General features: G+C 42.2%; 1 long non-coding RNA gene across 1 annotated transcript; it reads left to right on the top strand.

Annotated features, from left to right (window-relative positions):
• The first annotated feature begins 1,713 nt into the window (after nucleotides 1–1,713).
• Nucleotides 1,714–26,415, top strand: LOC128087377 (uncharacterized). The gene is made up of 5 exons (XR_008209809.1): nucleotides 1,714–1,937; nucleotides 11,676–11,742; nucleotides 13,472–13,527; nucleotides 23,010–23,069; nucleotides 23,915–26,415. It is a non-coding gene; the product is annotated as an uncharacterized LOC128087377 (long non-coding RNA).
• The last annotated feature ends 1,395 nt before the right edge of the window (nucleotides 26,416–27,810 follow it).

Genomic DNA, 27,810 nt, shown 5'->3' with positions numbered 1-27,810 from the left:
TCGGGGCTTGGTTGGACTAGATGATCTTGGCAGTCTTTTCCAACCTAAACGATGCTGTGATTCTGACGAAGATAGCGCACAAGGCCGAGGTGGACACCGCTGTGCTGAAGTCGACATTTCCCCTTCAGATGTAATGAATATGTGCATCCTTTCAGACGTTCACAGCTGAGGAGCACTGAAAGGCCTTAAAAGAGCCAAGAAATACCTCCTTCCGTCCCTGGAAAAAACTGGTGGGGCTGGCATGTGAGGCAGACACCCAGCCGGTGACTTCTCATTACTGATCTCGGGGGAAATAAATGAATTTTATTGTGTCTCGGCAACCTTATAAACACATATTTGGTGGTGGGTGTAATTACTGTAATGGATTATTATGTACACTGACTTATCTTTCTTAAACTAGATTTAGTTTCGATTAAATAAACTCGTTTCCACTTTGTCTGATGTCGGCTTAGTTTAAAGTCTGTTTACTTGTTCCACAGAAAGGTGAATTCATCTCTTTATTAAGCACTAGGGACCGAGCAAACACAGTTCAAACTGTATTTACATATCAATCAGGAGAAACGCAAACAAACTGCTCTTGAACAATTTTATAGCTTTTAATGACATTGTGTTATTGCTTTTATCATAAATTTATTTGTATAAAGCGGTTATGCCTTCATTAGGATGAAGATACTTGGTTGTGTTTTTGTGGTATTCTTTTTTTTTTTTTTTTTTTTTTTTTTTTTTTTAATCCCAGCTCTCCCTCGAGGTCGCTCACGGGGACGAAGGCACTGTGCAGCCTTTCTAAATTAAAATCAGTGCCTCCGTCTGAACACTCACTTCTCGGAGTACGCCGACTTTCAGTCCCTCGGTAATCAAGGAGAAGTTTGGATAATGGGATGGTGAGGAGACAAGACTGAAACCTGAACTGATGGGAGAAATGCACCTTTCCCAATGTGACCGCTCCTTTATAGGACATTTTATAGGGGCGATGAGGGACCCTGCGAGGAATGGCGTTCCCCTGCCTCTGCCCATTTCCTGGCATTGCCCTTTAACGGGGGAGAACCGCCGAGGGCATTTTTTCCTGTTGTAAGTAAGAGTTCGTGGTTGATTGCCATGGAGTATGCACGTAGTAAAAAGGAAAGGGGGGGAAGGGAAAGAAAACCTACGGAAAACAAAAGGCAAAAAGCCCCAAATCCTATCGCCGCCCCCACGACAATAGCAGAGGGCTCCTTCCCGTTTGCTGTTCCCCAGCCAGCCGTGGGTTTGCTGTGCCCCGCAGTCCCGGGCAGCGCTGGGTGCCGGCGCCGTGCCCGTCGGTCGGGCCACGCTGGGAGCGGGGCTAGGAGCGCCTTCCTGCCCGCGGCGTTCCGACGGCAGCGCGGAGCCCACAGACAGCGCGCCAGTGCGGGTCCCGAGCAGTGCAATCTGAGACAGCTCCGAAATGACTCCGGGACAAGATGCCACGGAGCGAGAGGAGATATTTTGGCACTTCTGTGGCAGAGTGCACGTACGGAGACCCATGGGGCCCCAGCCCCGGCCGCGGTGCATAGAAACCCGGATTGCGGCCCGAGGGAGTCTCGGAGGACTGCGGTCCTCCCACGGCCATGTCAGGAGCAAAGCTGAGCAATACTTTTTTTCTGTCTGACCGCTGCTCCTCTCATGATCCCCTTCGGGCGGGGGGGGGGGGGTGGGGGTGGAAAAAGCCAATCTCCAAACCCTAAGTAATGGTAACACTGTTTGTGTTCATCAAACGCATGCAGAGATTTGTCCCAGTGCGGCTGTTGCTATGAGGTAGAGAGAACCATCTCTGGCAAAGGGGTGAATAACGCGAAATGATTGAAATGATTTATTGTCATTTTCTTTCTTTCTTTTTTTTTTTTTTTAATTTTTTTTTTTTTTTTTTTTTTTTTTTTTTTTTTTTTTTTTTTTTCTGGCTGCAACACGATAGGGAGCAGGTAAGGTCAAAGTTTTCTATATCCTATGTCTGTCTCTCAAGGCTCTGGTCAGCTGTATAAATAAGGCGAATAAGGTGGATTTATGTAACACGGAACTGAATTCGTTTCGATGCTTAAAACAACGCACTGTGCAGGAAACGTCTTGGGGATCCTAAAGATGCAAACATTGCCTAGGACATTTCATCTTCGATTTGAAGTTTTTTTAGTAGTGGCAGGGGGGAATGGGAAAAACTGGTATTTTTTTAGAATTACATTATGAAGCAGACATTTACAAAAGGCCGAAAGCATTATATATGCAAGAAAAGGGAAACTGACAGTCCCTAACTGGCTTAAACAACTTTAAAAAAAAATAATAATAAAAATAAAGAGGAAAAGAAAAACACCTAAAACTGTTTATTCTAAAATTATTTAGCAGGTGACTGACACTGCTTGTGTCGGTTCCACTGGCAGCCACAGGTCTTTCACTAGAATTAAGTCTGAATACGGTGGTTCTGCTTTCTGGGAGGTGTTTCTTATACACAGCAGGACGTTCCCGGTAATTTCATGTCGGTTTGTAAGCTGCGCTTCTTTAGCGAGTGAGTGTACACCGCCGATTTTGGCGAACATGTGCGACCCATTGCGTCTGTTCGATGGGAACTCCCAGTGTCTCCTGGCGGGTGCTCGTCGGTGTTTCCTGACGGTGCAAAGGAAGAGAATAAAGTGCAGGAGCACAGTAGTTCAAACAGAAAATAAAAGGGAAAAGAAAAAAAAAAAATAGAAAGAAAAGAAAAACAAAACGAAAAAGAAAAAGAAAAAAGTAACGTAGTTGCAGTGCGAGGTTCAGACCGTCCCTTCCATCTGTTTGGGTGGATTTCACCGCAGTCCTTCTCCTCGATGGAGTAAATTCACGCAAGTAATGATGTGCGACAGGCGTGCGCACACCTGAGGACTCGCGGGGACCGACTTTTTGCTTCTTAGCAGAGGTGTTGCTGAAGTGGCTGAGTTCACCCCAGCGTGTTAGTGACCTAATAACGTTACTCTGGGACACGGTCCGTCTGCAGATTCACTCGGTGCTTTTGTTCCTTAAACTTTTTGTTGTCTCTGCCGCTGTTTCTCAGATAAGGTCTTACAAATGAATGCTACCTTTCTCTCTCGCACCTCATTACTCTGGGAATTTGCTCTTAACCTGCGCGCTGCCTCGCACCACACTGTCCCTTCTGAGGAACGGTGCTCACGCAGCTTCCTGCAGCATTCATCTTCGCATTCGCTCGTGGCAAAGAGGAGTAGAAGCAGTGGGTGACCAGCGCGGGGAGGTTAGGCAGAATGTGCGCGCCCACGTCCTGGTGCTATCTATGGCTGCACGAACACTGGGGGTGTTTATAGGGGTTGGGGTTGGGAAGCAGGGGCACAGAACTGTCGCTTTGGAGCGAGCGCTGCCCTCCGACCCGTGCCGCGCTCGCTCAGCCGAAGTGCCTGGCGGGACCCGGCCCCGCCAGGCACTGGGGAAGCAGCAAGTGGACCAAATTTTCGCCGCCGTTCGTTCGCGGTGCTCAAGGAACGGTAACAGGCCTCATCGCACCCTCCTCTGCCCGGCGGACGTCTTTTGCCCCAGCTTTCTTCCAGGCAAGACACAAATTGCCGCGGTCCCAGGTGCTGCACGGACGGGGAGAACAAAACCCGCACCCGCAGGCAGCGCTCGTCTCCGTCTTACTTTTTTGGACGTGGGATCCGGCCGTTCTCAGCGGCCCCATCCCCTGGCACACGGAGCGATGCCCCTGGGGCTATGGGCGCAGGGCCGGCCCAGGGCTGCCCCTGGTTCCTGGTCCGGGCAACTCGGGGGCAGGAGGAAGGGGCAAGGCAGCCTCTCGTATAACACAGCCCATCGAGCAGGGGAACGGCAGGGAAGTGCCGTGGTAAGCCCCAAAAAAGCTCAAGGACGAGATGCGGCAGCACGAACTTGTGGCTTCTGAAAGGTATCGCGCACGTAGTGGGAGGGCAGGATATCAGCTCCTAGCTCTGGCATCTTGGTGCTCACCGTCGCAGTGCCCGCTGTGGTGACCCCACAGCCCCCGCCCTCCAGAGCTAGTCCAGACTCTGGCCCCTGAGGCCCCCCCAGCCCCCAGCTCGACTTTAGTTTTCCTGGCTCGGGTCGGTGGGGGGCAGCTCCTGGACGGGAAAGTCAGGGCGAGGGGAGTGAGGCAGCCCAGGGGGAGCCAGGTGGGGTCGCTTCCTGCCATCGGGATCTCCCTCCTCGTGGGGTACTGGCGGCTAGAGTGTTTTGTGCCTGCTTCCCCGGGCTGCCGAGAGTGGCGGTGATGTGCCGGACACTCGTGGGCAGCCCGGGGCGTGGGGGCTGCGGGCCGCGGGATGGGCACAGAGAGACTCCGCGCAGGGGGCTGGAGGTGTGCGCCGGGAATTGAGTGCTTGTAGATGTACGGGGAGAGGGGGTGTTTATGTCACCGCATCGCCCTTCCACAATGGCAGAGTAATTATGTTGCTGAAACATTATTAAATGGCAAAAAGTTGCAAAATAGATCGACCTCCCCGAGATGAGAAGCAGCCGGTTTCAGAACTGGGCAACCATCGCTCTTCTTCAATACGTTTTAAACAAGAGGATCTAGTGAGTGATTCCGATTCAATACACATAATCAGTTTGGAAGTCCTATTTCCATTTGAAAACAGCCCTATTTGCAATCATGAGGGCCGGACACGATGGAAGATACAGAACGCATTCAGAGTAGGTGGTAGGTGAGAGAATCGGCAGACGAGCACCAAATATTTTCTCCTCATTGCAAAGCTTTTTCACGACGCTTTAATCACGCTGTATTTTGAAAATAATACTCTATTTGAAAATATTACTTAATTGCATTAGAAAGCAAGGTTTTGATTTACACCGAGACTCCTCCATTTGGGGGGAAAAAAAAAAAAAAAAAAAGTATTTATTGGAAAAGCATGTTGACTGTCCTACCAGAGCCTTAGGGTTAATAGTCATCTAATTAAGAACGGATTATTTTCTATAAAACGATAAATTGCTTTTGAATAAAAGACCCGGAGGAGGGACACGTGCACGGAGAACTGCTCGGGGCCAGCTAGAGCGGAGCGGAGCGCACTGCCCCGGGCAGCCCTGTCCGAGGGAGCATTGCTCTGGAGAACCCTTCCCCTGGGGAGCCCTATCTTGGGAAGCACTTCCCGGGGCTCCCCTCTCCTGTCCCCGGTAGGTTCCGCATCGTTGCAGGAGTGGAGAAAGGATGCTCAAGAGCCACCGCACGTAGCTCGGGGGTGGGTAGCCGCGGGAAGAGCAGAGTCCCGTCACCTTGTCCCCCGCAGCAGCCCTTGCACAGAGCAGGACGGCACTCCCTGTTCCTGCTTGCTCGGAACGTTTTCCTTACTCCTTAACATTCCGGAAAGCAGGAAGGCCTACGCACCCTCTGTCGTAATCATCCTGCAGGAGAGGAGCAGGCAGAAATGAGATTCGCCTGGGGGGGAACCAACAATGAAATTATGGCTCTCCCAGCACCTCAGTTCGCACATTAATTGACGTTTCCGATTCCCCTCATTTACTTGTTGATGCGGTTGTGCTCTGCCGACAGAGCGTTAGGTCTGCAGGCAGCTTCCCAGCCCCGAGCGCAGCCCCCCGCCCCGTTTGCTTCTCAGGATTTGCAGCAGTCACCTCTTCGTGAGGCTAAACGCCGTGGCCCGTCCCAGTGCACTGCTTATCCCCGTTCCCACCCAGTTTGTAATCCTCTTCCACTTCAAGCGGCCAAATTAGCTCCTGGGAAGGGAAGAGGAGGTAAATAAATAAATATTGGAATAAATAAATCGCAGAAAGCCACATTTGTCCTCGGAGAGGTACAAGTTGTTATTACTGCTTTGCGGAGCGCTCATACATCGAGGAGGGTGACGGGCGGGTTGGTACGGACATCCTTGCCACTGCCTCGGGGTTCCTCGCTGGGGCCAGACTTGTAGAACACCTCAGCCTCCTCCCCTCCTCCAGCTCCCCCCGTTGCAGCCCGGCTGCCCGCGCCCCAGCCACCGCCCCACAAATCTGCCCCTTCCTTGGCAAAGGAAAGAAGCGGGGAACGCATTCCCGTCTGGTTTTCCACTGTGCTGCTCCCAGAAAGGAAGGAGGGAGTCCCAGCTCTCCTCTCCGCCAAAGCTCATTATTTCAGAGCCCTAATTAGAGCTCGGCTAGATGGTGGAGGAGGCCTCCAAGGCTGCGCTTGGGGATTTGGAAGCAGTTGCTCCCCTACCCGAAGCGCTACAATTACTGTCTCCTGTCCCGTCCCCCCAGAAAGTATGCACTGCTGCTCACGGTCCCCACACGGAAGGTGGTAAGAGGAAAGAAGGGACCGCTCTTCTTAGGAAAAGTTCTGTCCCAACCCAGGCTTTGTTGTCATTATCCACACAATCTGTCCCCATCGAGATGTACAGATAGAATGGGGCCATTTGATCTCGACGTGTTTTGTTTATCCCTTAAAGCCGCGGCAGGCCCACGGGATGCACAGAGCTCTTCCCCGCTCTGGTAAAACACCCCAAGATCCGAGCAGAACCGCCGGCGAATTCCGACCCGATTCTCTTTTTACACAATTACTGAAGAGCAATACAATTTTTTGTGTGTGCGTGTGAGATCCATCGCCCGACTTTTGTCAGGAGTTGTATCTATACCACATCGGTAATGCAGCCACGAGTTAGAACAGCACTGTCACCTTCAGGAGTGTCACCTAGGGCTCCCTTGATAATCTAAGACCTCCGTCCCCCCGGTTCCCACGACGAAAAACTCGTAGTCCACTTTCAAATGAATCTTTTATTTTATTGCCAGTGATTTTCAAGGGAAAAACAGAAGGGCTACTCCAACCCAGCAGTCTTCTGGCAGGCACATTCCCACTTAACCAAATCTCATGGTGCGAGTGGAGCGCTGGAGGACTGCGCCCTCATTGACGCGCCTTACTGGGACACGGGCTGCGGACAGGGGCTGGGCACGCAGCCTTCCACGAGTCACAGTGACCTAAAAACTAGCATGAGGCTTCTCCGTGTTAATGCCGATCTGCATAAGTGATGTATGCGAACGCAGTGAGATGCGTCCTTGCGGGTGTGTTCGTCAGTATTAAAAAGTAATCACTTTCGTATCTGTTAACTTCAACGATTCAAAAGTATAATAGAATCCCTCACTGCATCAGTGAGATTTGCCGAGAGATAGAACGAATTCCTTATACTGCGAAGGAGAGAGAAAAAAAGGCTGATCTCATTACAACCAAAACTTAGGAGGAGCGAGAAGAAGGCAGTGCCCGTAACACGTCTGCCTGTTTCCATGTCCTTTGCCAGTGCATTGTGGGACGTTTTATTCCTCTTTATTTCTGTATTCGTTTCACTTGAATATTCATTTTTGGTCAAACTCCGCATGACGGAGTTTTTGGCAGGAGATTGACCTCTGTTCTGCTGTCCCTGAGTACGTTTGCAAGTGGAAATAGTGAAGAAAAAAAGAAAAAAAGAAAGAAAGAAAAGGAGGGGGAAAAAAAAGCGGAACAGTATCCGTAGAAACATTTTTCTTTAAATTTCTGTTGTCAACATTTTAAAGAATGGATGGATAATTCTTCTGCTCAATGAATTCCACTGTGCTGCTCAATGAATACTAAATAACACCAAATCCTCTTTTGGAACAATAAGAGCAGATTTTATTAAATATTTCATATGCAAATATATATATATATATATATATATATATATGCGCCTTTTATATGTACTTGTCCTTAACCTTTAAAAGCAACCGCTGTAAATGCCAGATCCGTACTTTCTCTAATAGATTTTACCAGGAGCTGGTGACAGAGAACTGATTTCTTTTCTATTAGGGCTTTAGTACATCTTTGTTGCAGGCCCGCGGAATGACCAGGGATTAGATTTGCATCTCTTAGACTCCCTGTGTGGTCTTTGTAAGAAGCTTGTAACTGTTAAAAATGACTTGTTAGTAAGCGTGTGGGCTCTCATCTCTTTGCTTTTGACAGAATGATTGTGAAATTCAGATTGTTCTTCTAGGCTTTAGCCTGCAGATTCCACCTGAACCCTAAGCAATTAGAGCTTAATCTCAGTGCAATCATATTTGAGTTAGGATTTGTTGCACTTTGTTTACTTCAATTAAAAAGCCAGGGAATATTTCGGAGCAGTTTTTAAGCGATATTCTCGAGGTACTGAGCGAATTTTTCAATCCCAGAATTTTGTTCCCACCGCCCCATTACTCAGCTTTCTTCCGTGAATCTTAGGATTCCGAGGGTAGAACTGAAGAAGAAACAGCGGGACATTAAAAACAATCCGCAGTCCTTCGCGGGGCGGAAATGTCCGCGGCACCGCCTGCTCTGCTCGCGGCCGCCGGGCCCGGTCCGGAGCGGGGACCGGGGTGAAGCGGAGCCGGGCTCAGCCGGATGCGCTGTGCGTCCGCGGCTTCGCCGTTGTTTGCAAATCTCGGTCCTAGGCTTGTTCCGAAGAAGCCGCCCTGGCCGCGGCACTGCGCTGCCCGCAAGCTTTCCGACAAGAAACAAACAAAAAGCTCAATTCCTAACCACGCCACCTGCCTGCAGTTGTCCGAGACGTTAAATTTAGGATAAAACACGGTGAAAAGGAGAAAAAACCAACCAAACAACAACCCCACCGTATTCAGGATTCTCCTCTCCTTCAGATGCCAAATTTCTGTTTGTGCTCAGGTTTCAGCTGGACAGCCCCAGAAGGATGCTTTTTACTACCGGCATTCACATAATTACAGCTTTCAAGTACCATGCCCTCACGTCAGAAATATTTTCTTTAAACTGAGACGTCTTCTTTTCTTCTTTTCTTCTTTACTTCTTTTCTTCTTTTCTCCTTTTCCTTTTCTCTCTTTCTTTTTTTCCCGGTCATTAAGACATTTCAGAAAGTCTTTTCTAAGTCGCTGCGAGTCAAGCATGAACCTTCCAAAAACTCCTCAAATATGGAGGGTCATTCCATTTAAAATTTTAGGCCGATTTTTTTTCTCCCGTGTGAGTCATTTGCTACCAATATTCTATGTTAAGACGATCTGGGCTCGAGCGTGTTCCCACCAAAGTTAAGATGCAAGCCCTTCTGCTTCCAGCAGAATAGGATCGAGCCCTTCCACGCTAGTAGAGGTTTAATAGCATCAGCACATGCCCAACAACCACCTTTATAACCTTGACCCTGTCAGGTGCAATGATATTACGCCTCCTAAAGTTATTCTGCATTTCCTTGGTGACAGCAAACAGCTCTTTATCACCTCTCACTTCCCACAATAACCCACAGGCAATGATACCAATAACATGCTGCTCTTTTGTCATTCTTTCCCCTCGGAAGTCTACTCCAGGAAGTAAAAAAATAATATTAATACTGTGTGTGTTTTATGGACTGGTCAGCTTATGCTCACTGTGAGCTTATGCTCACAGGTCACATCATCCAATTGCAAGCACTCAAGCAAAAAGTCACATTTTTGAAAGGGAGTTGCTCTGAGCAGTCTATGTCCTGCTGCTGAGTGCGGAACTGTGTACTGGAGTGGAACACCAAGAGCTACTGCATGAAGCCTGCCCCAAACCCAGCTTCCAGGCTACTCTGTTTGACACTTTATGTTGAGAGTTGGACTAATCTAACACTTAAAAAACTTTGTTTCAAGACCATAGGAGGCACACTAGCCAGTCTTCCTACTTTATTTTATTATTTTTTTCAGTAATGACACCTTTGGATCAATGTTGCAGGATTACCTTTAAACCTCAGACACTGTTCCTTCCCTAAGGCTGTGGTTTATTTACAGGTTGTCTTTTCCTTTCAGTTCATAATCACAGACATAATTTTCCCTTGCCAAACCCGAGGTTCGCCACGATAGGTCTGCAAAATAAAGTGCTCTTCATTCCCTTCCTGTCACACTGCAGAAATATATTTGCTAAATAATTGCTCTAAGGAAATAAAACAGCAAAACTCAAAGGTACTCTCTGCAGAATGTAGGATGTACTGATTTTAATAAATAAATTATTCTTAATTAAAAGGTGTCGTGTTGGCAATCACTTTTTCTGCAGGCTGAAAGAATGAGTAATTCTTTTTGCCTTAAAAGACTGCTTTACAGATGAAAGCTTCTCAGTCCACAACTTAATCTGTTTTAAATCAGGCTTGAGCAGGGTAGAGGAGTAATGGAATGACAAGCTTTCTGGGGTACCAGTTCGAGCATCATGGTGTATCTGCTGCCCCTCTTCTTTCCCTGCTTGTAGTGCTTGTGGCTGAATGTGTGTTGGATTTTCACAGAAAATAGAAGACAGAAGCAGTGGAACAAATTTTTCACAGCAAAGATTTTACTTTAACCAAAGAAACTGAGATGTACAATATTGTTCCTGCTTAAGGGCAAGAAAAAATGTGTGTAGATGAACAAAATCCCATGAGAAGTGAGCATTTTATTTCCAGTATTATTTCCTGCAAGATTAATGTAATGAGAAGAGTTGACCTATGAATGGGGAACAAACATGAAGAAAGAAAACAGAGCAGTGCGAACATGTGCAAGGCTCTGCAAAAAGCGTGGGAGATGAAACCATAATACTGTTCTCCAGAGGCTCTTCATCCAGTTCTCATTAAAAGCAGGAGGCGGCTGATCAGCCCATTTTAGCCATTCTGGCAATCCACTGTCACTAAGGATGAGTTTTCCAACAAAGTAATGCAGAGAAGTTCTATCCTGAAATAGAGGGGAAGCAAAGGAATCATGAGTGGTAAGTCTCAGAAATGTGCTGAGGGACACCAACAGGCTGTCTTGATGTAAGCACTGAAAAACAACATGCAACCAGGAATTTTCTTGGTTGTCGGAGTCTTTCCAGACAGACCTGGGGTGGAAACTGTCATCCAAAACAGATCTGTGGAAAAGCTAGATGAGTAGCTTCAAAACATCCAGAATTTCCCTTCTTTTGCTTATGCTGGCATTGCTTTCTAGCTTTTCTAGTGAGTATTTTAGGGATGTTCACAAGTGAGGACAGATTTGACCTCTGCAAAAATCCTCAATGAAGCAATGTAGAGAATTTTTGAATGTTCTTTCTTTCTTCTCTCTCTCTCTTTTTTTTTTTTTTCTTTTTTTCTTTTTTTCTTTTTGGTATTTTATTGACTAAAGTGAGAAAGACTTCTGCCACTTATTTCCAACAGGTGAGCTGTAGCAACAAAAAACAGGCTCTAACAACGAGGATAAGGCCCATGGGAATATATTTGAATATTACTGCATGGGCAAAAATGATGATAATGCTGAGAGTATGGGAAAGAAATGGGTATGGTGTGAGCATTCAAAAGTTTGCATATACTAGAACATTATCCAGAAAGCGATGGGTACACTTAGAAAAAATATTTTAATAGAAAATATAAGGTCAAATCAGACCAGTAACTTGCATTACTCAGAGTCTTGTCCTGTGGCAATAGTAATACAGCTTTTAAAACAAAGTGCTCGTGTAGGTAAGTGTGGAGTAATTGACTCAAAAGAGAGTTATCTGGGACACTTCTGGAAGATTTCTGAAATCCATTATTTCTTTCTTGAACTTTTCTGTGGGTGTCTTGTCGCAATAAATTACACCACTAAATATGACATGATCTACATCTGGTAGTTTAAGATCCCTGTTCTCCAAAGCTCTTACACAGGCAGACTCCGTAGCTCAACATTCTTCACAGTGTGAATTCAAGTTAGAGTTGTCGCCTCTTGTTGTACTTTGGTCCCTGGAGCAACTCCCACCACGTACTTCCCAAGTATTTTCTAAACCAGCATTTTTGTAGAAGTTGCAGAGACCAGGACGACCAGGAGAATCCGCTCTTCTTCCTGTTGCAGTGTTGTAAGATGCCAGTAAGTAAGATCTGAAGATCCATTTTATTTCTAACTTCTTCATTGCTGTTATTCTCAGTTTAGAGCATGAGCCATCCACCTCTATTTTGACCAGGACTGAACAAATATTATTATAAACAGTTAATACATACTTTGAAGCAAAAGAAGCACAAGTTTTAAGGAGTCTTGTCACAACGTGAAGAATAAATGTAGCTTGTGTGGTTCACAGAGCAACTGGAAACAAAAATCTGTGCCACAATCCAAACTCTTTTTTCTCTCTTCATTATACTCTTAGGAATGCATTGTGTTTTCTTTTTCCTCTTTTCTTTTAAATTCATAGCAAATACAACCAGTACCTCCATTCTTTTCCTATACACTCCTTTTTTATGCCAATACAGGAGTGATATTGAAGTTATATTTATTTAAAGAATATTAAAGTCTTTTCCAGTACACAAAATCAATGAAGTATGTTTTTTCCAGGGCAGGAGCAAAGAGGTTGACATGACATAATGAGCCTACACATAACTAAGAAAAGATTTCCTATACAAGATGTGTTTTTAATTTGGCACGGAAAAGGAAGCACATTTATGCTCTACAGATAAAAGCTTAGGCTAGGCAAAGCTCAGCTGAAATAAGGTGCAAATCCTTAACAGGGAAGGCATACGGGTGTTATGATAGGACCTCCACTACTTTAACTCAAAAATGTATGTCCTTCTGGAGCTGAAGTGTGATGCAGAAATTGCTATGGTGTGCAGGCAATAACATTCTGGCTCTTTTTGGTCTCATTTTCTGTGGCTCTGAAGAACCCTTGAACAAGGTCTTTTTGCACTTGCAAGGACATGATTTTTTTTTTTCCAAAAAGGCATTATTGGATATCAGGAGTATTGACCACAACATTGCAAACTTAGCACCATTAACCTGAGATCTGGATTTATGTTACATCCAACTTGAGATCTGTAAAGCATTTACCCTCAGAAAACTGAAGCACTGAATAGGAACAAATGTTAAATTGAAGAAAAGTACTACTATCCCTATGCTAATGTTCAACATATGTAGCAACAGTGCTTCTCCATACTTATTCTGTCTTCCATATCATGTGTAGGGAGAACTAGACAGAAAATCAATTCCCCAACAAACTGCCTTCTCACCAAGAGGCATGATTTTTTCACCTCAGACTGTTCTACCAACAGGTTCGTCACTACTATCCACCATTACTTCACAGTGCATGAAATCCTGGGGTCTTTCCAATCTCAGGAACAAGATACGGATCTCTAAGCCAAACAACCCAAACCTGCCATCTCACGGACACATGAAAATACAGTAACTCTAATTACCAAAAGTCCATGTCAAACACTGTAGCAGCTAACTTTACTGCTCTGTATGTATTTTCTTGCAGAAAATACAAGTTTCAAATACGGTGAAAATAAGGTTTTCAATCACAACTTTTCAGTAGACACTGCAAAGTGAAAGGGAGGGAGAGGGCACAGAATCTGGAGGTTCATGCTAGTGTACCAGCAGTTAACTGGGGCTGAGAAATCTATTTTGACAGGCTGCTTCAATAACTTATAACAATGCTGATAGAAGGGCTTCTTCAAGCTCAACACAGGGAAAGGAGAAATCCCAATTAATCTTGAAACATAGTTTTATTTTAGTCTTTTAAGCTAATAACCAGGTTTCACCTTCTTCACATCCAGGACAAGATTACTGAAATAAGATTTGAAGACGAATTTTGTGTCTTCTTATTTCACAGAACTACTTCGAGTAAGGGGAGATCCAGAGGAGAATTACATACTACTTACAGAAAAGGTATGACCTGCCTTCAAGGCAGAGTATTACTAGACCACGTTAGATAAAATACAATGGCTAGGAGACTTGGGATGTTAGTTAGAGTAACATACAGAATCTACATAAATTCCCCAGGTGATATATTAAGACTGTACAGAAGTCACAGGCACATTTTTCAAATGCATCTAGTCCTCAGAGTCAACCAAGAATAAACATCTTAAGGAAGATCCAGTCAATGCTTTTAAAAATCATGGAGCTGAACACACCTGCTCTTGTTACTGCTAAGATCATTGCAGTATTAGCTACATCACTGTCAAAATCTTAGAACATTATGAGTAGAAAAAAACAATATGAAAAATAAAAAAATGCCTGTAGTAGTAATGGAAACTCAACTCAGAGAAGGGGGAAGGTGGAAAACATAGAAGAGTCATGAGAATACGAATATAATTGTTGTCCTGAAAAGGATTATTCTTTTTGTTTATTTAACACCATACAAATATATTTAATTTAAATAGGTGTTTGGATATTTATTTATTACAAACAGTCCCAATTCTCCTAATCCCCATGGAAGCATCCCACAATGTGGGGTTTCAGTGTGTCTTCTCCTGCAGAGAAAAAAATACTATTCTGAAAGCTAACTGTGTTCATCACTGGAATGGACCCCTGCTTTCCCCTCCATGCAGATTACCAATGTCACACACAGGGTCTGTTACGTTCCTATTTCCTGGTATGAAAACGGTGATGCCATGAAGAAGAGCTTAACCATTTCACAGCAGTGTCTAAATGCCAGCTTCAACCAGAGAAAATGAGGGATAGAAAGAATTTTAACTTAGCGGGAAGGTGGAGTTAGAGAGAAATGCCATGGCAGGCTCAGGGCTCCTCTGGGTATCTTTGGCACAGTGGGGAGCTGGGCGGTAGTCTGCCAAGCAGTGCAGCTAACATCTCTGTCACAAGTCTCTCCTTCCTCCCTCTGCTCTCAATTCCCAGAAGCAGCAGGAGTAGCACAACAGAAACAAAAGATATAGTATGCTCTCACTGACCCTGAGCCTGAAGAGGCCTCTCAGCTCCAATTCCACTTTATAGAAGTGTGATTTCATAGGGGTCTGAGAATATGTCGTGGTTGCCTGACAGGAATATCAGAGGGTGGAGAGAACAACTGGGGAAGCAGGTAGATGCTACCTGCTGCTAATGAAATCATAAACAGGATTTCATCTGTGACTGATTTCTCCCACAGTCCACCAGCCTCTTCAGCCTGGACCTGCTAGAAGCCAGTTTTTGTGTGCTACATCCCTCCCTTGCCCATTTCTCCTTCCCCGCAACCCTGCTAGACACCTGGAGAACCTCTTGCCCTGGAGTGCAGTCAGAGCTGAGCCCAGCCTGGTGACAAGATATGACCTCAACAGATGCAAAAAAGGATGTAGCTCGTACTGCAGGCTGTGACATATTCCTATGTGATGCAGAGCTGAACCAGTCTTGAATTTAAAACCTTCAGATGCCTTGTTTTTATACCCTATGGTTTTGTACGGATGCCTTGCTCTGATTCTTCTTCCTAGAGTCAGTGTGGCTAGGAATGAAGAAGTAACAAAAATTTAAAAAGCACTTGGGAAACCAGGAGAAAGTTTTGGGAAGCGGTGTGAAGAGGTGATAGGTACATTTGCAGCTAGTCAGACAAGAAATCACAGAGTGTGTAATTTCTTGTGTGTGTGTAGTCAGTGGAATAAACAAGATGCATTTTTAATCAAAATGTTTAATAGTGGTGATTTGTTTCAGCATTAACTAAAATTGATGGCACCCAACTTTCTCCAGATATTAAAATTCCAGTGACACCAACTAAAGACAAATAATGGATTCTGATATATTCCCACATCTTCAATATTAAAACAATCTGATTTGCACAACAGCAGTATACCTGCTTCAGCAGTGCTGAGAAACATTTTAGTATTCCTGCTTCTCACCCTCAAATGTATGTCTATAGATATGCAGTGGTAAATGTAGGATGCACAGGATTACATCATTTATTTCTGATTCAAGGTTAGCTGGTACAAGAGAGAAGAAGGGGAAACCAATTGCTGAGTTTCTTTCAGGATTTTCTATGCTTAGGTTTATTTTTTTTTAAATATATACCTCTAAAAATGTAGAGCTGATTTGAAAACGTAATCACAAAGTAGCATGTTTCACATGTTCACTATACTTATAGAAGGGCAAAATTGTACGAGTAGTTTATCAAATTGTACTTTATTATGAAACATAAAAACCAACATGGCATAGAAAATATTTCTGGTGTATCTACAAAAAAACATTTTAAGACAAAAAGTGCTGAAATTGTACAAATACTGAATTAATCTGTTTTTAAGCAAAAGTCTGTAGAACAGCGAAATAAAAGGCATTGTGCTTTGTGTTGCTGCTTAAAACTGGGAACAACAGTGGAGCACGGCAGTTAATTAGCTCCAATCAATATGAGATGCTTTACAACATTTCTCACATTGCTGCTTCATCTGGGCTTTGGAATAAATATTTCCCACACTCTACATGAAGAATATAACCAGAAAATATATAGCTTAGCCGTTGAAAATATGCAGGTATTTCAGACAATCTTTCCTGCACTGGAGAAGAGATTTTAAATACCTTCCATGAAAAGAGAATAAAACCACTGAATAGTAATGCTATTTGCTTAGCATTTGGGTGATTACTATCCATTTTTAATCATCAAACCTTACATATTGCTTTTTAAGAGATCTTTCACCCTTTCTGTATTTTTTGCAATTTTTGCGCACGTTGGTTATCTGCTGCACAAAAGAACTATCTGCTCTGTAAAGGCATCATATAAAAATCTCAATTTAATGCATTATAAATAATGAAGTGCTACATTATAATAATTATTTCCATATTAACTAAACGCACAGCTAAGTTACTTGCATTAAATATCTACACTTAGCTTAATGCCTTTAAATAACATATGATTCTCACTTCTTATTGCAAGTACTCAATTGATGTTCTGGCCCAGAGGAGGCTGCAGAGTTTACTTCTTAGAGTTCTGTGTAAGGCCAGTGGCTTCAAAAGGGAAAGTGCTGTACTTAATGCACTTTATTTATTCCATTTATGTTTGATTGTGCAAGGCATATAAATAAAGGGTTCAGACTCTGCACTTCATGCAGTTCAGCTAGGCACATAACAATTATTATTTTAGTACAGTGTAAGGAATGCACTGACTGGCTTCTATTTTATCTAACAGCTGAGATGAAGTGTCTGAACTGTTTCCTTCCCAAAGGAGTGACTGCAATTTCACTTCTGTGACAACTTGATCATGGTCATGCTATTAGTCACTACATCAGGAAATAGGATTCACTTTAAAATGCAACATTTTAAATTTGGGGATTTACTAGTCACTGTATACAATATTTCTAAATACATAGTATTTTGGGGGTCAGAGGCTGATGAGCTTCCACGCTAGGATGATTGTCTTTAAACCAGGATGTTTACCAGAGAATGCTGAACAGAAAAGAATCTTTTGTTTAAAATGCTGCACTGAGTAAAACAGATTTCTTGTGAACTTTCTGAATCTTGATGGCGTGTTTTCCCCAGACACTAGTTATTATTTTTTTGTTGTGTGTTGTTCTTCACATTTTAACAACAAGCAAGTAGTACTAAGACATTTTCTGCCCTTCAGTTGTAAATGTACCAGATCCAACTGAACAGGGGCCACCATTACTGCAAAAATAAAAGGAGTTTGCGGATGGGATTAATTAGGAGGCAGGAATGTAAAGGCTCCCACTTTAAGAGGCAAGTACCTTGTGTCATTAGTTTGCTTGTTTTTGGGAAAAATGAAACCCACCCAAACTGATTACAAAAGTTGAATGCTGAATTAAATGCATTTTAAAGAACACGATTTAGCTTCTCTGAAGCCCCATTTCTGCAGTAATGTACAACTAGAATAGAGCATATGACTTCAAATTATTTAATGCTCCTTTTATAGGAGACATTCAAAGCTGAACAACACAATCGTGGCATTCACATTCGTATTTCAATCAAACATTTGTGAACTTGACACTGCTTGCTTGTGAAGTTGCCAATGTTCTTAATGCTGAGGGCAATTCCATCAACAGTGGATAATAAGGAATATTTTTACTGTTGGCATTTTTATTGATTTTAGTAAATAACATGAGCTACGTGATACGAGGCCAACTTAGAATATTAAAGTAGTCACAGAGTTGTCTCTGGAGTTATTGTTTCTTATGGCAAATAAATGTTAGTGAAAGTTCAAATGGTTTAGGTTGGTAAAATATTTTAGTACTTTGGGGAGACAAAGTTGTAAAGAGACTGATATGAGTTTTAGAAAGCCCAGATTAGACTTTAGTTCAGGAGAATATACCATAAAAGAAAATTTGTTAAACAGAAACTTCAATCACATCGTTTTTTATCATTTTCAACAAGCAAAACTGTCTTCTGCTAATGAGGAGATAATTTGGTACAATGAGTACAACTGAAAAGAAAAACATTTGAAGAAAAAAATTCGTAAGCACAGAGCAGTCAATCAGATGTTTCCATCTAGAAAATACTGGGACTTAATTCTGGTCTTCTTCATGCTCCTTGGCTGAATATCAAAATTCTTATTTGGACAAAACTCTTGCAGCTGTCTTTCTCGAGATTTTTGCCTGGCAGAAATGACAACGGTTTGCCATTTTGTACACCAGCCTGGTTTTCTGCTCTCTTGTATAAATTTTAAGCCACTGGCTTCAGCTGAATTATTTTTGGTACACATTATTGAATGTGAAAGAGCTGATCCCTTGGATTACGCATTTTATTTTCTGAATGTAAATGTAACTCTAAGTCTTTTTGAAAAATTACAGCCAGCAAGGCTTAGGAAATTTATTGATAGGCTGGGAAGATCTTTCTGCCCTAATCTTCTTTTTTGCTTGTTACTTATTGTGACTGAATCAATAGAAACAACAAAAGTGGGAAAGGAAGTAGAAGAAAGAAAGAGCAAAACCATAGGAAAGTCAATTTTTCCACTAAGGTTGATGCATGCAGCCACAAGGGCACAGAAGACAGCAGAACAGCAATAAAATATGCTACATGGAACACCACTAGTCAGAATGAAAAGAATAAGACAGGAAATCCTACTTCAACTTTCATAGGGGCAGAGACAAAAGTTTCTTTTTATTTTTTTTCTTTTTAACTGTGCTGCATGCAGAAGAAATGTGAAAAATATTAATTTTAGTGTTACAAGGAAACAAATGATACATGAGTTATACATGAGTTAAATGTTATATAACATTCTACTTAAAAATTCCATCTTACAAGGCCTGATCCTGAAGACTGTTTTGAGCAAGATTCCCTTAAGAGTGTTTTTGAGCTGTAAGGTCTGCAGTATTTGCATCCAACAGCTGTGCTTGCAATTAAAGATGTGTGTATGTGTTTCATTTTTATTATCTACTTAAATACAAAATCTCTTTTTCCATAACCAGCTATTTCTCTTTCTCAGAGAAATATCTTTTCATATCATATTTTTCAACTCTGAATGTACTAAAAAGATTTCATATTAAACTTTATAAACTTTATAAAATTGCCTAAAAATATAGGCAAATCAAGTGCAAATCTCATCTGTCTTGTAGTCACTAACATATGGAAAGATGTTCAAAATTCCCTTTATTTATTATTATTTATTATTTATTTATTATTATCTCTGATAATACCTGCACTTAATAGTAGATCAGAATTTTGATCAAATATGGGCTCAGCTGGACCTTTAAAAAGAACAGAGAAGAAGAGAACTCTAGAGCTTCTCATGAAATACTTTTTTTTTTTTTTTTTTCAAGGAAAAAACATAAAAAATCAATTTGAAACATCCAGATCTTATAGATTCAAATGAAGACAAAGAACTTCCTTCATACCATGAAGATCTGCATATATGTGGCAGCTGGCTGGGGAGGGCATGACTTGTTTCTTTTTCTCCCAGAGATGACTGTGAATGAAAAGCCCTCTGAAGGACCTTCTCCGTGATCTCTGGTGGCTGCGTATCCACCTTGGGCTTTCTCCTCACATGTGGATCTAGTGAGATGTGCTGCTGCTGAATTCAGTGAAATTGAGCCCTAACCATGATTGGGATATGAGGACATATAATTATCTGTGTTGGAAAACTGACCCTCTTTCTTTCATTAAAGTGGAATTTTACTCTGTAAAATATGAATGAGTAAAGACATTTTAATCAGGAAAATAAAATAACCAAATGATTCTGCACTGTTGTTATTTTTACACCGCAATGAGACAATGGTAGGGCAACTCACGTTAGGTGATATCACTTAATTAGGAAAAGCATCCTAATCAGATCCACCTCCAATTGCAATAACTGTAGGGAGTCAAGTACATTTCTCTATCAAAGCAGCAAGCTGCAGTGAAGTATAGATATTGCTATTTTAAATTGGGATATAAAAGCAATAATTGAGAAGGAATAACAAAGAATGAAAAAAATGCATTCTCTGCATCCCACATTCCAGAGTTGCTTCTAAAATATATAAGCAATATTTCACATGATGTTTCTGCAACTTCACTTAGTAAAAAAATGACAGGATCAGTGCTTCCATAGTTAGAACTAAAGAGGCCCAAGGCACACACAGTATTCTGATTGGTAACTCAGTATTAGTAACCAAGACCACCTCAGTCCTTGCATTTTCCTGGTATTCTGCCCATGGGTATTATACATGGCACAGAGAAAGGGAAACCTAGAGCAGGATGTGGACATGGTAAAGGAACAAGTCCTCATGTAGTTAACAGCTGTGCTGCCTAGAACTTTTGGAAGCACAGTATCCTGACATCCTCTCATTCCATGTACCTATTTTTTTTCCAGTGACTGTGGTATTGTTAAGTCCTCTATGTTTACAAATATCCTTACTGTTTCTCTCTCTACATTTATCTTCAATACAGTGAATGCCTATTAATGACACCAATCCACACTGTTCATCTATTTACATAGTAAAATCATTTTGGCTTACAGCATCTGATGCTCTGCCTTCTGCACAGGACAAATGCAAAGCCCAGGAACTTCAGAAATCCTCTTCCATTCCAGCAAATCTTAGGGCTTATTTCAGTGAGATGCACCTCCCCTTTAACTACAAGTAGCCACTCATAATAAAAGCAATATGGACTAGGAAGGGAAATAAATATTAAAGTACTACCAATTACACGCAATTATTTGCATTGCCAGCACCAAGCTCTGTTAAGTTACAAAACAGGTTTTAAATAACAATTTTTAATGTATGTGTAGGTTCCTGTTTATGCCTTTGCTAAACTTGAATGTTTTTTTTTCTTACAGCTTTTCTACACAAACAGCAGTTAGGAACTCCAGGATCTCTTAAAATAAATAAATAAATGAATCTGTGCTTATATATTGGCTACACTGTGTATGGCAGATTTTCAAGAAGTTTTCAACAAGGTTCTTCACTGTAGATTCCAAAATGAAACAATCTTGGCATAAGAGGGAGTTTCTCGATTTCAAGTATAAGAAGGAACAAATGTTAAAATTTTACTATGCTAACGAAAAGTATGGAAGTTACCAGTGAATTCTTTTTATCTCTCCAGAATACTAAAAAATGATGTGAGAAGGGTGGTGAGAGTCCGTGTGCGTGCTGTGAGAGAAGAAAGACTTCTGTTTATATTAAAATACTCAAGCTGATCATGGAGAGTTGTAGAAATTTTTCAAAATATTTAGTTAGTGGCCAACAAGATTGCATATTTTTTTATATTAGACCAATGTAGGACATGATACATTAGGAATTATCGCAGGAAATAGAGAAGAAAATATGAAGCATCTCTATGGCAATGAATAAATATATAGTGAAGGCACATATTAGATAATATCACTACAGCGAACCTACCACGAAATAATATAGAAGAACTACAATAGATTCAGAAAAAGAAAGTCAGAACCATCAGAAGAATAACATAGATTCTTACCAAGTCTTAGTTCAACATATTAAGATTCTTCTGCTTGGAAAACAAAGAATTACATGGAGAATTTAAATAGAAAGAAGTACTGGGTATCCAGTAAAATGATGAAGTAGGAAGTTTAAAAGCAACAAGCAGAAACATTGCATGTTCTTATTGATGCAGGACTTTGTGGGGCCAGGAGTACAAATTCATGGGAAAAAATCTTGCATGTGGCTTTCAACCACAATATGACTCCAACACATCTCTGTAAAGGGACCAATTAAGCAAACGATTGCTTAGATGTGAATGTGAAACCACATTAAGACCACACTTTCCCAGTTTGTTAGATATTTTCCTTGATAGTTGCTTATTGATCAGGAGCTGCCTTCTGGATTAGCTAGATTCCTACATGATCCAACGCAGTCATTCTCTGGTTATGTTCATATGAGAAGAATTTTATGAAAAAAAGAAAGAAAAAATAAAAAGCAGATGTACATTCTCATTGGTTTTATTAAACCACTATGCCATTACTTTATCTGAAAGGCTGTAGAATCAGCTATTTTTCACCACATCTCTATCAAGTTTCTACCTGATGAAGAACAATCAGAAGTAATTTTGAAGCAATGGAATGGCCATGTCCTGTATGAAAAACATTTGTGTCCAATTTTATTGAAGAAATAGGGAACAGAATAGGAGCTAAGAGGATGACTTTTGAAACATGAAGACCTATGAAGTGAAGAAACACCTGCAAAATTTGTTATTTCTGTCTACTGCTGCATTAGCCATGGGTTGTAAGTGATTTTGAAATTTTTCCCAAGTTCTGTGTTGTTTTATTTTAACTGCTGGACATGTCTGGGAAGTGACACACCAGAGCTCAGGGTGCTCGCTATGATGAGTGGCCAGGTAGGCTGGAGCTGCTCTTGCAGGTGGCCAGCAGGAAATTTTTGTAAGGGGATTAAAGGCCAAAAGCAAATGCCTACGATACGCGTCAGAATTGTCAAGGAATAAAGCAGCACTGCCGCTTACTCTGAGTAAGAGAAGCTGAAGTGCAAACTGATCCAAAATGCACTGCCGTGGGGTGTGTCACGCAAGGGGCTTTAGCAAGGAGGAGTGACCAAGTCAGTGAAATAAAGATTTGCACAGGGAAGACCAGAAAGCTTTGAGAGCTGGAGTTCACCCACTTGTTTGTATACAGCCTGACAGGCTGTAGAGCCTCCTGGCCTACAGACTGAGGAGAAAGTGCCAGCCTCCTCAGGCTGCACCTGGCCGGATGGCCACTATGGCTGGGAGGCTGCTGCTATGGTCACTTTGCTCATTCCTCCTTATGAAGCTGATATCCTAAATTATCTTTGAGGCACCTTTTCTGCACGGAACATCATTTCTACATGTTCATGGACTCGTAAGTTTGGTCATCTGTATATTCTAGGGCATCCCAAACATGCAATGTTAATGTTGTAGTAGTAGTGGTCTAAGAGTGTGAGAAATGGTAGAGGTGAGAAATAAAAAAATGTCCTAAGCATAACATCATAAATTGTATTCTAAATAGTGATTCTAATAAAAAATAATACCTCTTTCTACAGTTCTCACCTCACACATCACAGACCTGTACATGGCTACACTGTGGAAAAACACATGTTAAAGTAAGTAATCATTCCTAGATGCTTTTCCTGTTCCTTTTTGATGTCAGAAAGAGATGAAACCATAAATAATATTTTAGATCTGTGTTAATCTCAGTAAATATGTTTACTGCATTCTATGAAGTTACTAGAAAGTCTTTATTTGATTTTATCTAATTATCACATAAATGCAGGAACATTAAGTGGGCTGATGTCAGCAATCAGGACTGCTTGTTACACAACATCAGTAACCGGGGCTCAGGCATGAAACAACTGTAATTACAGGTATTTAGCCAAAATATGTATCAGTTGTAACTGATTAACTGTGGAAGGCTTTTTAAGTAATTGAAATACTTTAAAATAAATGTTGCAAAAAAACTTAGCAACCAAAAATAAAGACATAATATAGAAGTTTGATTGATAGTAGGAAGACATTTAATTCTCAATGTCTTTTCCTTCACTTTTATTGATTGCTGCAAGCTTGTTTCTTCACAGAACTTCTTTACTGGATATTTTTATCCTCCCCTTTTTGTGTCTTTGTTTGTTTGCAGAATAACAAAACAATTAAGTGAAGATAAGTCCTAATAATGCTCAGCATATCTCTAGTTTGCATGTCCTTTAAAACTTGATTCTAATAAGGCTGTCATAAAATAGTCACTCATAAATATTTCCCCATGGTTTTTCTTCAAGCTCTGCTGTGCAACACTTGTAATTCTCAATGGACTCTTCAGCACATGCATAGTTCTGTCAAGCATGGTGTTACAAAGGTGCTTTTCATTCAGCAGTCTGTTGCAGCTATTGCCAATAGATGTAGCTAGCTTGTTAGGGTCCAAATCAGCCTCTACCAATATTTAAATAATTCTTCTCAGGTAAACTGGCACTTTTCAACAAGGGATCCAAATGTTCAAACAAGATGGAAGACAAGATACACGTCTTACCAGGGTGATATGTGTATACTGATGTGGTGTCAAGTATTTATTTTTCATCTAGAAAATGAGAGCCTTGCAGCAAATGCCTGGAAGTACCTATTCTGTAGCATACACAAAACTCTTGAACTTAAAGCCACACTGTGCTCATTCAGTTTCTCCTGCCTGTGCAGCAGAGAGGGATTTTACTCATTTGGCTGCTAAAAGTACACCACTGTGTACTTGTGGCCATCTAACATACACTGAGAAGAGCGAGCTAAAGCAGCTGCAGTCTGTGACCATGGTGAATATCCCCTAATTTCTAACTAATTTCTAATTAAGCAGAGTATGAAAATAGTTATTACACACTGCCTCCTGCCATCATCACCTCATCCATTTGCCCAGAGGAAGGACATCCAGCCCGCCACTCCGATATGTTTGGTTCCTTTTGTTTGTTTATAACTATTCTGAAGATTGAGCTGACAGCTAAGGTGGGCAGGGCTGTGCCCAGGTGCTGGAAGGTTTGCCCTCAGACGCCACCCCTCCTGACAAAGCTGAACAATGGGCCACTCATGGGAAAGTATCAAGTTGCCTGACCTAAAGTGAGCTGTCACCAATTTAAGCATGGCAAAAAGCATGACTCACTGCTACATGCAGTTCCAAAAAGCCCTTAGTGAAGAAAAACATGTGACTTTGCACTTGCTAAAGCAGGGCCACTCTAGAGTTTACAGCTGCTGTCAGCCCTCAAAGCTTTCCTCTTCACAAACAACAGTGCTTTATGCATGAAGACTGTCTCAAGAGCAAGACAGAGGAGCCCTGATGGAACCATATTCCATCGAAATGTGTGATTTTATCAGTTCACTTCAGAAGAAGAATTCTGCTTTATAATTTACAGGACTTCTGTCAAGCACAAGAAGCACATGTAACTGGAACTGGGATTGCATGGGGATACTGCACAGCCTGAACACTCACTGAAAAGATCCCTGCCCCCCACCATCCCCTCCATCTGCATCATTTAGCTTTAGTTTCCTAATGTTGCTTGTCTTTCTTCCTCTTATCATGATCCTAGCACCACTTGTGTTTCCAGGACAGCACTAAAGATGTGCTAGCACCACAGAGAAAAAGAGAAAGAAATAGATACGTGTATTGAGAAAAGCAGACTGAAGAGTCATCAGATGCCTTGTCACCACGCTGTTCTTTATTTGAAGACTTCATGGTTCTTTTGGACAGTCTGAGGTACCCATCCACCCTGGTTGCAGTCCCCATCTCAAGAAGCCATAGGAGGATTTTATCTTTTCCAGTTGTGTTGACACTGGACTTCAACCTTTCAGCACTGGCCGTGACGGAAGATCAGGATCAGATCATTGCAAACCTGAAGGGCAGGCAGGAGGCATACCTCACACACTAAAAGTTCAACAGTGCAGAAGATGAGTTAATCCTGTTCAACTCGAGTTTTCTTTCTACAGTATTTATAAGGTTTACTAAACACAGAGAGATATACACATGCCAGTAATAGCCTTTTTTTTCTGGAGGCGCGGATCTATCGATCCCTCCATCCCACTGGTCACAGAACCGGGCCGAACCAGCCCATAAAATCATTGACAGTAACCCTTAGAAATCCTGCAGCTACAGTAATAAGGTGCCTTCAGGACTCTCTTGCAGATACTCCCAGCACTTTCATAGATGGAGAGGTGCTAGGGGGCATGATGAACATGCATTTGTGTGATACCCACATCCTCCTGGGTGACAAACAAATGTATCTGAGGAGCTTGCCGCAGACTGCCCCTAGTCCCTTCCAGTGTCTTGCCCCTGCACTGCATCAGAAAGCCCTGTGAAGGGCCTGCTTTGGCTGAAAAGAGCTTCCCCGTCGGACACGTGGTGAGGGAAGGCAGGTGGAGTCCCTGCCCTAGGAAGGTCATGGGATGTTTGGTCTCATTTTGCTTCATCAGCTTCAAGATGCCATTTCTACGTGTGGTTTTGGAACCCTTGGGTTTTTCTCCCTGTAAATATATAACATAATATAATATAATATAATATAATAATAATAAATGTAATAATAATAATAAATGTTGTTACCACATCAGATGGGCGGTGGTGGGAGGCGGGATGCCCCCTGCCCGGAGATGCTTGGGCAGACGGCAGCAGCTGTCGGGAGTGGGTGCGCCTCGGCTTTCCCGCGGCACTCGAAAGATACTTTAAAGCCACTGAAGAGACACTTCGCGGGGCTGATCCATTAATGTCGTTTTATTAGCAGCTTGACGCGAGAAATCCAAAATTTTCGGGGCGATAAGTTTATGTTTGTTTGTTTTCCCCGCACAATGAGCCGCAGGCAATTGCCGCTCTCTGGATTGCCAAGGAGGGGGGTGGGAGCTGAGAGCACAGGGACGCGCGCTGAGCCGGGAGCTCTAATGGAGGGTTCTATTTGTTTCCATGATTACAGCTATAAATAATAATAGTTAAAAAAAAAAAAATCCCAGCAACTTCGGGTGATTTCATTCTCCGCGTCCCGGGGGTGTCCCGGCGGCGTGCTGCTGCCGACAGCGCGCGCTGCCGGAGCCACGAGGCTTTCCCCTCTCCACGACTGTTGGGGGCGAAAAGCCCGCCGCGACCTCCAGTGTGGAGCTGCGGAGCAGCGGTGCAGCCGCCCGAGGCCGCGGAGCCGCCGCCCCGCTCCGCGCCCCGGCCTCGCCGCCTCCCGGCGTCCCGCTCCGCGCAGGAGCCCTTTTGAAGCCGTGCCCTACTTTGTACTGGCTGCTGAACAAGCCTGAAAATTGATATTACAGCTTTTTATGATATAATATCCCCCTAATTGGTGCTTCATAGGGCCGTGCCTGAATTCTTTTCAATTAAGCCCTAAACTACAGTAACTGTTTCTCTCGGTACATGCTGGAAAAGCCATTCACGAGAGAGGCGACTGGTACTGCACAATTCCGAAGTACCTTTAATGTGTCAAAAATGTTTTGTGAAGAAAGCAACACTGTAAATGCAATCACCTACATTGGTGTCCCCATTGTTAAGCGAGAGCCAAAGTATTGCTAATTGTCCTGCGTTTTAGCTGGGTTTTTAGAGCATTATGTAGTAAGTACACCGAAGGGTCAATTTGTGAAGTGAAATACTTAGCATGCAAAGCGTAATACAAGATGCTGTGTAATACTTGACCTCTCAGCATAATAAATGTAGCAGTGAAACGCTGTGCATTCAGGATTCGCTGAATAGAGCCTTCGCAGAGGAACAAAACCAGAAAATGTTCTCTTCATTCCTTTTTTTTTTTTTTTTTTTTTTTTTTTTTTTTTTTTTTCTTTTCTTTCCACTAAGCGAAAATTATTCTTTATAATGGCCATTGCAGCAATTAGCCAGCATTTGGGGAGAATAAATGTGCAGAAATAGCAATTTCTTATTTTAAATGAGATTTTTGTATGGAGGCTGCAAATTACTTGGAGGTATATGAATAATTGTTGCCTTAGTTTTATGCTACAGAATAGGGTGTGGGTGGGTATAAAGATTTCCTATTTGCAGTTAAATGTTTAGACATTTTATTATTTTAATTTCACTCTCAGTCTGTCTCAATTGACCCTGCTTTCCTCACTGATCATTGCATATATGCCAGGAAACAAGTACTCAGATGATGGAAGCTTTCCAATTAGAGCTTTACGTTTTTATGACTTGGGTGTGTGCATGTTGGGGGAAGGGGGGAGGTGTCCCTACCTTGTTATTTATTTATTTATTTATTTAGCCTCTCTCTCTTTTCTTTTCTTTTCTTTTCTTTTCTTTTCTTTTCTTTTCTTTTCTTTTCTTTTCTTTTCTTTTCTTTTCTTTTCTTTCCTTTTCTTTCCTTTTCTTTCCTTTTCTTTCCTTTTCTT

The sequence above is a fragment of the Tympanuchus pallidicinctus genome, unplaced genomic scaffold (genome assembly GCF_026119805.1).
Source record: "Tympanuchus pallidicinctus isolate F22 unplaced genomic scaffold, pur_lepc_1.0 scaffold3, whole genome shotgun sequence".
In the NCBI taxonomy this organism is placed as follows: Eukaryota; Metazoa; Chordata; class Aves; order Galliformes; family Phasianidae; genus Tympanuchus; species Tympanuchus pallidicinctus.
The sequence above is the reverse complement of the archived record's forward strand: the minus strand, read 5'-3'. Positions and strand labels throughout refer to the sequence as shown.